Below are 12,570 nucleotides of genomic sequence, written 5' to 3'. Positions count from 1 at the left end.
CAGCGTGTGATCACAGTGCAGAGACCGGCTTCCTTTTCCTTCTTCAAGCTCTACAAATTCAAATGGACTTTGAAATTTCTGAACTGTGAGAAAAATGGCCATTTTCAGGGCCTTCATTTGTTTGGATGCTCTGCTACACCAACAAACAAAATCAATTAAATTTAACTGCCAAAAAACACAAACTCCGGAATGGTCTCAATTGAATCATACAAACAAAAGCTAACACAATCACTTGCGAGGTAACAATTCTGTGAACGCACAATCTCTTAGCTTCACTATACATAACTTGAGAGACACTTATTATACGAAAGCACCAACGTCTTGTCATTGTTTGTCCTTGATCCCCACTCAGGGAGTTCGTCCAAAACCACCACTTCTCCAGGTGTTTCACTGATGAAAAACCAAGTGCTGAAACCAGATCATTGGCCTCCTCTCACATTGGAGGAGCAGTCAATGGCTGGGGTCAGGGGAGAAAGAAGAGTCGAAGGGAACAAGAGAGGACAGAGATAACATTATGCTTTCTTTTAATAACACAAAACCCAGCATACAATTTCAGCAGGTAATAGGGAAGAAAAATGGAATGTTGGCCTTTCATTTCAAAGGGAATGGAATATAAAATCGGGAAATCATGCTAAAATTAAACAAAGCACTGCCAGACCACACCTAGGACACTGAACAGTTTTTGGCCCCTTATCGAAGGAAGAATATAGCATTGGAGGCAGTCCAGAGAAAGGTCACCAGGGTGATACTGGGTGGGAAGGGACTGTCTCAAGAACAAAGGTTGAGTAGATTAGACTTTAGGAGGAGGAGAGGCAACTTTTTCGATTCAAAGAAGTTTCTTAAGGGACCTACAAGATTCTAGAGGAGGGCGATGACTTTGTAGTATTATCACTAGACTGTTAATCCAAATACCCAGGTTCGAATCGTAGAATTCAATTTTTAAAATTCTATAATTAAGAGTCGAATAATGACTGTGAAACCATTGTCAATTCTCAGGAAAAACTCATCTGGTTCCCTACTGTCATTTAGAGCAGGACATCCTTACCTGGGTCTTGTCTACATGCGACTCCAGACCACAGCAATGTGGTTGATTTGCGCAATTGGTGATGGGGAATAAAAACTGTCCTACCCAGCGACACCCTTATCTTGAGATTCAATACAAAAGACATTTCACACTGCTGATGTGGAAAGGCTGTTTCCTCTTGTGGGCAATATATCCTTTAAATATTTCTGGTGTGCATGAACCTCCAACATCAATGCATGGCATCGACTTCTGAAGCCAGAATTGAGACTGACATTTTTTACAAACCCACCGACTCCCACAGCTACCTGGATTACACCTCTCCCCACCCTACCTCTTGCAGAAATGCCATCCCGTATTCCCAATTCCTCCACCTCCGCCGTATCTGCTCCCAGGAGGACCAGTTCCACCATAGAACACACCAGATGGCCTCCTCCTTTAGAGACCGCAATTTCCCTTCCCACGTGGTTAAAGATGCCCTCCAACGCATCTTGTCCACATTTCACACCTCCGCCCTCAGACCCCACCCCTCCAACTGTAACACGGACAGAACACCCCGGGGCTCACCTTCCACCCTACAAATCTTCGCATAAACCAAATCATCCGCCGATATTTCCGCCACCTCCAAAAAGACCCCACCAACAGGGATATATTTCCCTCCCAACCTCTTTCCGCCTTCCGCAAAGACTGTTCCCTCTGTGACTACCTGGTCAGGTCCACACCCCACTACAACCCACCTTCCCATCCTGGCACTTTCCCCTGCTACCGCAGGAACTGTAAAACCTGTGCCCACACCTCCTCCCTCACCTCTATCCAAAGCCTGAAAGGAGCCTTCCACATCCATCAAAGTTTTACCTGCACATCCACTAATATCATTTATTGTATCCGTTGCTCCTGATACGGTCTCCTCTACATTGGGGAGACTGGGCACCTCATAGCAGAGCGCTTTAGAGAACGTCTCCGGGACACCCGCACCAATCAACCACACCGCTCCGTGGCCCAACATTTCAATTCCCCCTCCCACTCTGCCGAGGACATGGAGGTCCTGGGCCTCCTTCACCGCCGCTCCCTCACCACCAGACGCCTGGAGGTAGAACGCCTCATATTCTGCCTCGGAACACTTCAACCCCAGGGCATCAATGTGGACTCCAACAGTTTCCTCATTTCCCTTTCCCCCACCTCACCCTAGTTCCAAACTTCCAGCTCAGCACTATCCCCATGACTTGTTCGGACTTGTCCTACCTGCCTATCTCCTTTTCCACCTATCCACTCCACCCTCTCCTCCCTGACCTATCACCTTCATCCCCTCCCCCACTCACCCATTGTACTCTATGCTACTTTCTCCCCACCCCCACCTTCCTGTAGCTTATCTCTCCACGCTTCAGGCTCACTGCCTTCATTCCTGATGAAGGGATTTTGCCCGAAACGTCAATTTCGCTGCACTTTGGATGCTGCCTGAACTGCTGTGCTCTTCCAGCACCACTAATCCAGAATCTGGTTTCCAGCATCTGCAGTCATTGTTTTTACCTCTTCTGAAGCCAGAAGTCCATGCCTTGGCACATGACTGGCATGAATGGAACCATGCATGGCTGCACAGCCACACTTGCCTTTTGGAGTGTCTAGGGCCAGAAGGCATAATCTTAGAATGAGGGCTTGTCCATTTAAGACAAAGGTGAGGAGTAATTTCTTCTGGGGGGGTTGTGAATTCAAGCAGGCAATGGATAGAGATAAATTACTGAAAGGAAGGATTAATGGAATTATTTTTAAAGTCACAGAAGGTCTCCTGAGGCAGATTATCAGATTGGCCATGATCTCATTGAACAGTGGAGCAGACTTATTGGTTAGAATGACCTACTTCGAGTCCTCCACCTTCAGCTTTAACCTCAACAGAACCTGGAAAACTTTGATGGAAGAAAGAACAGGGAAGTGAGATTTAGGGGAGAATAAGCAAAACAATTGCAGAATTGAACATTTGAGGCCAGGGTAAGATTTCACATCATACTCGTTATATGCAGCACAAGACAGTGACAGGAAATGGACCAGTCCTGGAAAAAGTGCTTTGGTTCACATACCCACTAGCAGATTGTTGTGGATGACAGGAAATGTGATCGAGAGATCTGTTGGAGAATTGAGACAATCGAGACAGAATCTTTGGAAAAGAATGCAGAGGCGCTATGTTTTGCCATCTATTTTCCATGCCTCAGAAACACAGCCAAGAGATGATCGATAAGCCGATTGCATTAAAGTGGTAAACATGTATGAGGATGTTCCTCATATCTTACGCAGACAGGAAACCCAAATGAGAAATGCTGCAAATTAAAAAGAAAAAGACTCAACAATATGATCACGTCATCCAAGCAGGCAGCAGACAGAGACAAATTACTGAAAGGAAGGATTGATGGAAAATATGGGAGAGAGAAGTAGAAGAGAGAATTCATGAAATGGACTGGATGTAGTTGGCTTATGTGGAATGTGTAAGGACAATACAGGACAAATAAAGGAGAGATCTAAGGCAATCAACCTTCTCGGAAGATCATTGCAATAGAAGATCACATTTAACACTCATTAGGATCTTAGGAACATTACATTCAGTTTTTTTTGCTCATGATGGAAACCTTGATTGCAAGTTTGTTGTGATGGAAGTGCAAAACAAACTGCCAGTCAATTACTAATAAAGTTTATTCTTTACAAGTATAATTAACATAGCCTAAATCTGACTTACAATATGTGTCCCTTGGAAGTTACAACTTTTTAAAAAAATATCAAATGAATATATTGATACTATTACAAGCAGCTTCTGTAATCATTCTTGATCATATCAGCCTGAATACCCAACCTTCCACCTGTAAAAAGGAGCACGTTTGTCAGATTCTCACACCATTTTAGATGGGGTTTGTGATCTCATCGAGGTAAGGGACGATCACACTAAGGAATGGAACATTTTGTTTCCCCTGTAACCACTGACTAAACAAGCAGCACAACAAACACACACTTCCGTCAAATGCCAAGAACACACTCTACAGTGATGTGGCTTCCAATATTTGCCTATCCCTGGTCTAAAGTCAAGACATTGTTTATCCTCCTCCCCCCACCATCTTCCAATTATCTTCCCTTGTTTCTGCTGAAGGCAAAAGTCATGACTGTTTCAGCTCATGAAAGCTGACCAGCCATCAAAATGCTTAAGTCTGGCTGCAAGCCTTGAGAAACCAAATCAATTACTAAGCATAACACAGACAAATCCTTATCACAACAAAGACCAGAGGATAACATGGAAACCTGATTGAGTGCTTACCTCCTGCCAAACCTGCAGATACAGACCAGTCAATATCTCCTTACTGCTATGTTGACCAAGGTCAAACTTTACAAAACCTAAACACAGAAATCTTGGATATTCCTGAAGTGTACAAGTTCAATGTGCCACCAAGTCATGTGGCCTTACCCACTAAGCTATCAAGGCAGCCACAAGTGTCACTTTAATGAACTGGATGTTTATTCACGACTGTCCAAACAGATTCTCAAGACTTGAATCCATAAGAAAACAATGCTCGAATGTAATTACTGTCTGGGCATGTAGATGAAGGAATCATCTCCCATCAGACCTCATTCAACTAGCAAATAAACACTGGTTCAATCTTTCGTTTCAGAAAATTTAGGCAACAGCTTTAATTAGTCAAATTTATGAACTTTCAGTCCAAATGCTTAACAACACTCATACTTAGGCTTATTATTTTTTTTAGGTAACCACCAACCTACTGATTTGGTTAATCGTAGTTGGAAACATTACAGAGGAATGTGCATTTTAAAGTTTCGCAATGGAACGGCATTCACTGGAAAGTATGACCCACAATCCCCAAATGTTATTAAACTTACTGGCAGTTTATGATGATGTTCTGGGTATCTCAAGACACACTAAAGGATCATAACATGGCTTTAGTCATAAAATTGACTGCTTTCCTTTCCTTAAATGAAACACCAAATATTAGAGCCAACTAGCATCTAGAAGTTTGCATTCATTCAAATAAACCACATCCCTGCCTAGCCCATCTTTGTCCCACAGGCATTTGCATCCATTTAATGTTACTTTGCCAGAAATAAAGGCATCCAGGACTTGGATTTCACCAGGACTCCACATCCAGTGTATCTCAGTGCTGCACAGTCAGGAAGCACAATGTTGGATTCAGATACTGAACACAAGTGGTGTGATTTGGAAATATCCTCAGCAAAAAAAAGGTTTCAATCATCTAAAGAGACCCTCAAGTTCCAAGAACAACCACTGGTGTACAGTAGATGAAATGGTCAAACCACAACTAGCCTCCATGTGTTTGGCGTTGTCCCATGATTTCTGTGGATTTTGGTAGTATTCCATGTCTGCATTCATTAATGTCCACTTCTACAAATAGTAAATACACACCTTGAGAAGTCCACATAATGTGGATGGTTTAGAAAGTGGATATTACATTGTTCTGTCAGAATGAATTATGGAGCCCTGACAGCTGTGGGTTTGGATTCCAACAACAATGCTGTTAGATCTGTTTCCTGTAGCTCAGTGAAATAGAGTAACAAGGGAAGGTCAAGAAAGGAATATCTGAAGAACAGAAGAGTAAAAAGGACAAGAAACAGGTGACAAAATGGGCTGGGACAAAGAGCATGCAGATTGTCAAGCACAGAGAATACTGACAGGTCCATGTTAATTTCATTAGCTATTGAGGACAGAGGACAGGCTCCATTTTCTTCCCAGCCGGTCAAGGAGAAGATGTGACATAATGAGAAGAGGAGTTGCATTTGGCTAGAAGCCATTTCTGCCTTCAGCTGCAGAGATTAAACCATAAGGAGGTTGGCATTGGTGGCGGTGGGGGGAGGGGGGTGCAGGTGGAAAGGAGCAGTGAGAACAGTGATGGAGTCTGGGTTTCTTTATGGTTGAGGGTTAATGAGAGAAAGGAAGTTTAAAAGGACAGAAAGCAGTGATTGCCTTTTCTTCTTTTGGGTCCATGGGTTGATTAGACAGTGTCATCTGCAACTCGGTTAGTAACACTCTTTCTTTCCATCAGAGAGTTGAAGCTTCATGTCTCACTCTCGAATTGAGGCCCTGCCTACCCTCTCAACTGAACATCAAAGATGTCCCATGCAACTATTTTGATGATGAACAGCAGAGGAGTTAACCCTGGTGTCTTAAATCAGCATCTACCCCTCTATCAAGGTCGTAAAAATAGATCTGCTTATCACATCATTGTGGGATCTTGCTGGGCACCGATAGGGTGCTATGTTTCTTCCAATTGCAACCATGCTGCATTAGCTGGAAAGCACTTTGCAGGGTGCCTTCAATCCATGAATGTAAATCCCGACCTTTCTTTCATGGCAAGTTTGCACAGAATTAGTTTTTTTTTAAATGATGAGTGAGTGGAAAAGATAGTTAACCCTTCCTACTCACTGCTAGGAAATGAAGGGGACTTTATTGCTCCACTTGGGTGTGAAGAAACATGATGCTGGAGCCAAACAGAGAATTTGGCAGGGCCATTTTGTGGGAGGTGCATTTACATGGGCAAGAATCGAGAGTTAGAAATCATATTGCAGATCCATGAGGACGTGGGTGATGGATAAGCAGCGTTTGTCTTGGGTAGAATATGGGAAGCAGAGATTTGAATGATGGAAGATATTGGGCAGAAGATGGAAAACCTTACAGCAATAGGAGGGGGTAAGCTACGGTCCAATAATACCCAAGGTCAGATGCCGAAATCTAAGTCCAATTAGACAGAAATTACAGATACCTGTTGAACCTTTAAACAGTGAGTGGACCCAAATGGTATTGGTGACAAGAGGCAAAGACACTGATCTTTCCAATGTTTGACTGAAATAAATGGTCATTGAAACAATGTAGGCTGTCAAGTCAAACAGTCTGATGACACAGAGGCGCTTGGGGCATGGAGAGGGAACATTATCATCAGTTAATCCCATCAGCTTAATTTAAATACATCAGCTGCTGAATTAATTTACATCTTAGCTCATGTCTTTGGTTTGTGTCATTGATGTACAACTTGTACATGAGGAGAGAATGGGGCAGAGGGTAAATGCTTGCAAGGCTTCAAATAGTACAGGCTGGAGGGCAAGATAGGTGGAAGAGAAATGCGTGCTGGAGAAGTTCAAAGAGCTCCCCCAAAGGGTGAAAGACGACTTTTGTCAGGGTTGTGGGGGAGAACAGGGGGCTGGTGAAAGTGGTTTTGAAAGGGGAAAGAAGAGGGTGGCAAAGAAGATTGATGAGGGCAGAGCAGTAGATGTGATCTATATGGACTTCAGTAAGGCGTTTGACAAGGTCCCCATGGGAGACTGGTTAGCAAGGTTTGATCACATGGAATAAAGGGAGAACTAGCCATTTGGATACAAAACTGGCTCAAAGGTAGAAGACAGAGGGTGGTGGTGGAGGGTTGCTTTTCAGACTGGAGGCCTGTGACCAGTGGAGTGCCACAAGGATCGGTGCGGAGTCCTCTACGTTTTGTCATTTACATAAATGATTTGGATGCGAGCATAAGAGGCACAGTTAGTAAGTTTGCAGATGACACCAAAATTGGAGGTGTAGTGGACAGCAAAGAGGGTTACCTCAGATGACAACAGGATCTGGACCAGATGGGCCAATGGGCTGAGAAGTGGCAGATGGAGTTTAATTCAGATAAATGTGAGGTGCTGCATTTTGGGAAAGCAAATCTTAGCAGGACTTATACACTTAATGTTAAGATCCTAGGTAGTGTTGCTGAACAAAGAGACTTTCGAATGCAGGTTCATAGCTCCTTGAAAGTGGAGTCGCAGGGAGATAAGATAATGAAGAAGGCTTTTGGTATGCTTTCCTTTATTGGTCAGAATATTGAGTACAGGAGTTGGGAGGTCATATTGCGGCTCGACAGGACATTGGTTAGGCCACTGTTGGAATATTGCATGCAATTCTGGTCTCCTTCCTATCGGAAAGATGTTGTGAAACTTGAAAGGGTTCAGAAAGGATTTACAACGATGTTGCCATGGTTGGAGGATTTGAGCTATAGGGAGAGGTTGAACAGGCTGGGACTATTTTCCCTGGAGCATCGGAAGCTGAGAGGTGACCTCAGAGGTTTACAAAATTATGAGGGGCATGGATAGGATAAATAGACAAAGTATTTTCCCTGGGATCGGGGAGTCCAGAACTAGAGGGCATTGGTTTAGGGTGAGAGGGGAACTTTTTCACGCAGAGGGTGGCACGTGTATGGAATGAGCTGCCAGAGGATGTGGTGGAGGCTGGTACAATTGCAACATTTAAGAGGCACTTGGATGGGTATATGAATAGGAAGGGTTTGCAGGGATATGGGCTGGGTGCTGGCAGGTGGGACTAGATTGGGTTGGGATATCTGGTCAGAGTGGACAGGTTGGACCGAAGGGTCTGTTTCCATGCTATACATCTCCATGACTATGACTCTATGCCCTGACGAGATGAAAGCCATTCAGAATGCCAGCTAACGTAGGCCAGAAAAGGGAGCGTTATGCTCGACAGCTTAGTGATGATGGGGTCAAAGTGGCAGAAGATAAAAGTTTGTGGAGGAGATCAGCTCTGAGGGGCCAAGGAGTTAGACAAGAAATGAGTTTGATGGGGTGGGGGAAGCTAGGAGAAATCTTGGCAAGAGGATACCAAAGTTGGGAGTGATAGTGCAGCAGAGACAGTTGAATGGGTGACATTAACCATTGTTGTTTAACAGGCTCTTTGGACTTATTGTTGGAAGTGAAAATGGTAAGGGAAGGTAAAAGGAGTCCAAGGAGACAGGACATAGTGGAGAGAATGAGCCAAGCATTACCTTTGACCTCTAACACAACTCTGAAGCAGTGAGTAGGTTTGGCAGAAGCAAATGAGATCAGGCAGCACTTGGTGTGGTCCAGCCTGATTTGGGGCTGTGTGATTAAATCTCATTAGTCTGGGAGGTATACAAGGCTACGGAAGAGAGTAAGTTATTTTTAATCAAAGTGTTCAGAGATGTTATTACTGTCTCTGGAGCAGGTGGGACTTGAACGCTGAGCCTTTTGGTTCAGAAGCAGGGACACTACCACTGCCCCACAAGAGACCTGGGAGGAAAGATTAAGAGGTTGAAGAGAGGATCACCTTCAGCTACAAGGTCTTCAGTAGTTTTATTAAGCTGTCAAGTCACACTGTGAAGGTTCACATGTTAGCTATGCCCATCTTGGCTACCTGACTGGCTGCGCTTTTGCAGCACACATTTTTTTGACTTCCATCTTGGCAAATTACCTGAAGAGCATTTGCACCTGTGGAACCACGCCCCATAAGGTAACAGAGGGACGATAAAAACCAAATGACGTTGAATTCCTTATTTGGACAGCCAAACCGTATATTGATTAGTACATTGTTGATTGCAGTTTTGTCTACATAATTGAAACTATTTTAATGTTAAAAATCCATACAAAATACTTGGAAAGAAACTCCGCTCCCAAACAATTCGTTGCAAGCTGAAAAATCAATAAGTTGCTGTTTCGCAGCCAGCTTTGGGACACAGTCCCGCCATTCATCAGGTTCAAACAGCACCAAGCTCCATTCGTCCAGCTGCAATCAGCAATTTCTAGTCTTCAGTCAGCAATGGACAGACAACACCTTCTTTCACAAATAGACCAGCCTGAAACCACCCATTGTTCATGACTCCATTAAAGCAAAAGTAATAATGGATGAACAAACATAAAACCAGAGCGTCTTTCCAGCATGTTCCTCATTTGACTGGCTTATTCTGTCAGACTTCAACCAATGTCTCTGGAGTAGGATTTCCATCACCCTATATTACATCAACACCTAGCAGGTTTGGGAAAGAAACACAGGGCAGGAATGTTGCCTCCCAAAGGCTGAGGATGTGCCAAGTAATCCAAGCAGCTGACGTTAACAGTAAAGTGGAGGGAAAGGGGCTGGCAGTAGCTGAGGGAATAGGTGAGGGAATGGCGGGAGGGTAAATGCACCCATCGCCCTGCCTTTAGAAACAAGTTTGACATTTGATCACCTGGTCTGACCGACAGTGCTCCAGCTGAAACACGGAACAAGAGATTGCTGTAGCTATTTGTTTAGGGAGGAAGGTGGATAGGAGGGGGAGGCAATCAAGTATGTAGAGTCAAAAACAGGTCTGAACAACTAAGAATGTAAAGTCAAAACGAAACACAGCCCTAGCACACCCTCTCTTTTTCAGAGCAGTGGGGGCACTGGGCCCACTACAGAAATGATCCTGCCAGGCTTCACTCAATCTCACTAAATACAGCCACCTGTCTCTGGCTTCTCCCAGCACGACAGGCTTCAGCAAAATGGTTTAATGGTTAACAAGAGAGATCACTAGGACATAGGCTGCTCTGCACCGACCAGTACAACCACACAACCACCATAGTTTCGACAGATAAGACAGGGCAGTGAGCGCCAAAACCAGACTGCGCCTGGAACTTCGTAAAGAAATGGTGCAGCGCCAGTTCACCGAGGGATCCGAGAGTTACCTTAAGAAGCAGAACGTTCCATGCTGCTGTTTGTATCCACCTATCAGTTTGCAACACAGGCAGGTAAAGCTTCAGTCAGACATAAAGAGCCAGCACCTGTGAAACAGCAGAACAACTAGATGTGAACCCGTACTCCGAGCCGGTTCCACAAGACGGAACCAGGTGGTCAAGCAGTTCCTCCTTCAAAACACTCGTTTGTTCTTTCTCAACCCAAAATTTTCTTTCTGGTTTGTTGGCTCCCGACAGAAATGGCTGAACGAGAAAAGGAGAACTCCAACTCCAACGGCCACTGCCTAATGTTTCACTATGACTCAGACACAAATACATGCAAGACAGCCGGTTTGGGTGAGGCACGCCTACACAACGTAGGCACCCAATGATTGCCCTTGACTTCTTATGCAAATTCCTATAGGTTGGGGGTGGGAGGGTGGGGGGGCTGGGGGTGGGGAAGACGCTGTTCTTGTGTGACACACGGCAACTGGAACCCAAGCTGAAAAAGAAAAGAAAAGTGCCTGAAGCACACCTGAATTTCAGATCTAACAAAGACACAAGACAACAAACAAAAGCAATCCTATAACTGCACGGTGAACTGGTCTCCCTGATACCAAACTGGACTCCTTAAACTGGACTTTCCTCCCAAAAAAAAATGTTTATTCAACACACCTCCTCCTCCTCATTCCACCCCCGACTTCTGGCTAAGTTGAAGGCGTTATTTTTTTAAAAAATGCCTCTGAAGGAGTGGCCCCAGTCAGCAACATGACAATAGGACAAATGTTTTAAAAGGGGAAGTGTTTTAAAGTTACATTTGTAAATAGGAGAGTACAAAGCTGCAACTACAGTAAATATTTTAACATATTGGGACATGATTTTCAAAAACTTATTAAATTTCTAGAAGTAGTCACGACCTGGTAAGGCACAGAAATTATGATGAAATCTTACAATACAACAGTTATACACAGTATGGGGCAGGACTGCACATGAACAGGCCCTTTGGCCCACCATGTTTGTGTGTACCGTGATGCCAATCTAAACTAATCCCACTGCCTGCACATGGTCCATATCCCTCTAATCCCTGCCTGCTCACGTGTCTGTCTAAACATCACTTCACGCTATTGTCTTTGCCACCTCCCCTGGCAGCACATTCCAGGTACCTGCCATCCTCTGCGTAAAAAATTACTTGCCTCGCACATCTCCTTTAAACTTTCCCCTCTCCTATGCCACCCTATATTTGATATTTCCATCCTAGGGAAAAAAAGAGACTCCAACTATTCCTGCCCCTCCAATTTATTAAATTTTATCAGGTCGCCACTCAGCTTTCAATGCTTTACCAAAATAAAATCCAAGTTCATCCAACCTCGCTTGTTAGCTAATATACTTCAATCCAGGCAACATCCTGATAAACCTGTTTTGTAAGTTCCCCAAAATTTCCACATCTTTCCTACTTACAGTGTGGGGACCAGAACTGCACACAATACTCCAAATGTGGGCCATGGCCCATAGAGAAGCACTTAACAAAGAGGAATGTATAGTTGAACGCTTTTTCTTTATTCTTTTGCCTTTATATTCTATGCTTCAGTCTATCTTTCAGTGTTTTAAATAGGCTCTGGAGACTGTCGACATTATGCAACATTTTGCACTGTATTTTGTAACAAGATACAGTAAATAAATAAATCAATAAAGTTTCTTACAGCTGCATGAATTACCAACTTTTATACTCAGCGTCTCAACTAATGACAGCAAACATACCATGCACCATCTTTACCATCTTATCCACTTGCATTGCCACTCTCAGGGAGCTATGGACTTACACTCAAGATCTTTCTGTATATCAATACTCCTAAGGATACTGCCTAGTTATATTTACTATATAACTTCCCAAATACATCATCTCAACTTTGCATGGATGAAACTTCATCTGCTATTTCGTCACCCAACTTTCCAATTGATCTATATTCTGCTGTATTCTTTGACAACCTTCCTCACTATCCACAACTTCTTCAATTTTTGTGTTGTTCGAAAGCTTGCTAATCGGCCACTTACATTTTCATCCAAATGATTTATAT

At 43.8% G+C, this 12,570-nt stretch overlaps 1 protein-coding gene across 4 annotated transcripts in view; it reads right to left on the bottom strand.

Annotated features, from left to right (window-relative positions):
* Positions 1–12,570, bottom strand: part of elf1 (E74-like ETS transcription factor 1) — a 269,290-nt gene that overhangs the window by 164,532 nt on the left and 92,188 nt on the right. For 2 of the 4 annotated variants that reach the window (XM_060832617.1, XM_060832619.1), the window contains exon 1: positions 10,508–10,812. The exons of the other annotated variants lie outside the window; for them this stretch is intronic. The gene's annotated coding sequence lies outside the window, so the exon portion shown is untranslated. Of the gene's footprint in view, positions 1–10,507; positions 10,813–12,570 lie in introns of those variants that run through there. 4 annotated transcript variants of the gene reach the window in all.

This window comes from Hemiscyllium ocellatum, chromosome 11 (genome assembly GCF_020745735.1).
Source record: "Hemiscyllium ocellatum isolate sHemOce1 chromosome 11, sHemOce1.pat.X.cur, whole genome shotgun sequence".
Lineage (NCBI taxonomy): Eukaryota > Metazoa > Chordata > Chondrichthyes > Orectolobiformes > Hemiscylliidae > Hemiscyllium > Hemiscyllium ocellatum.
This window is presented reverse-complemented; position numbering and strand designations above follow the sequence as displayed.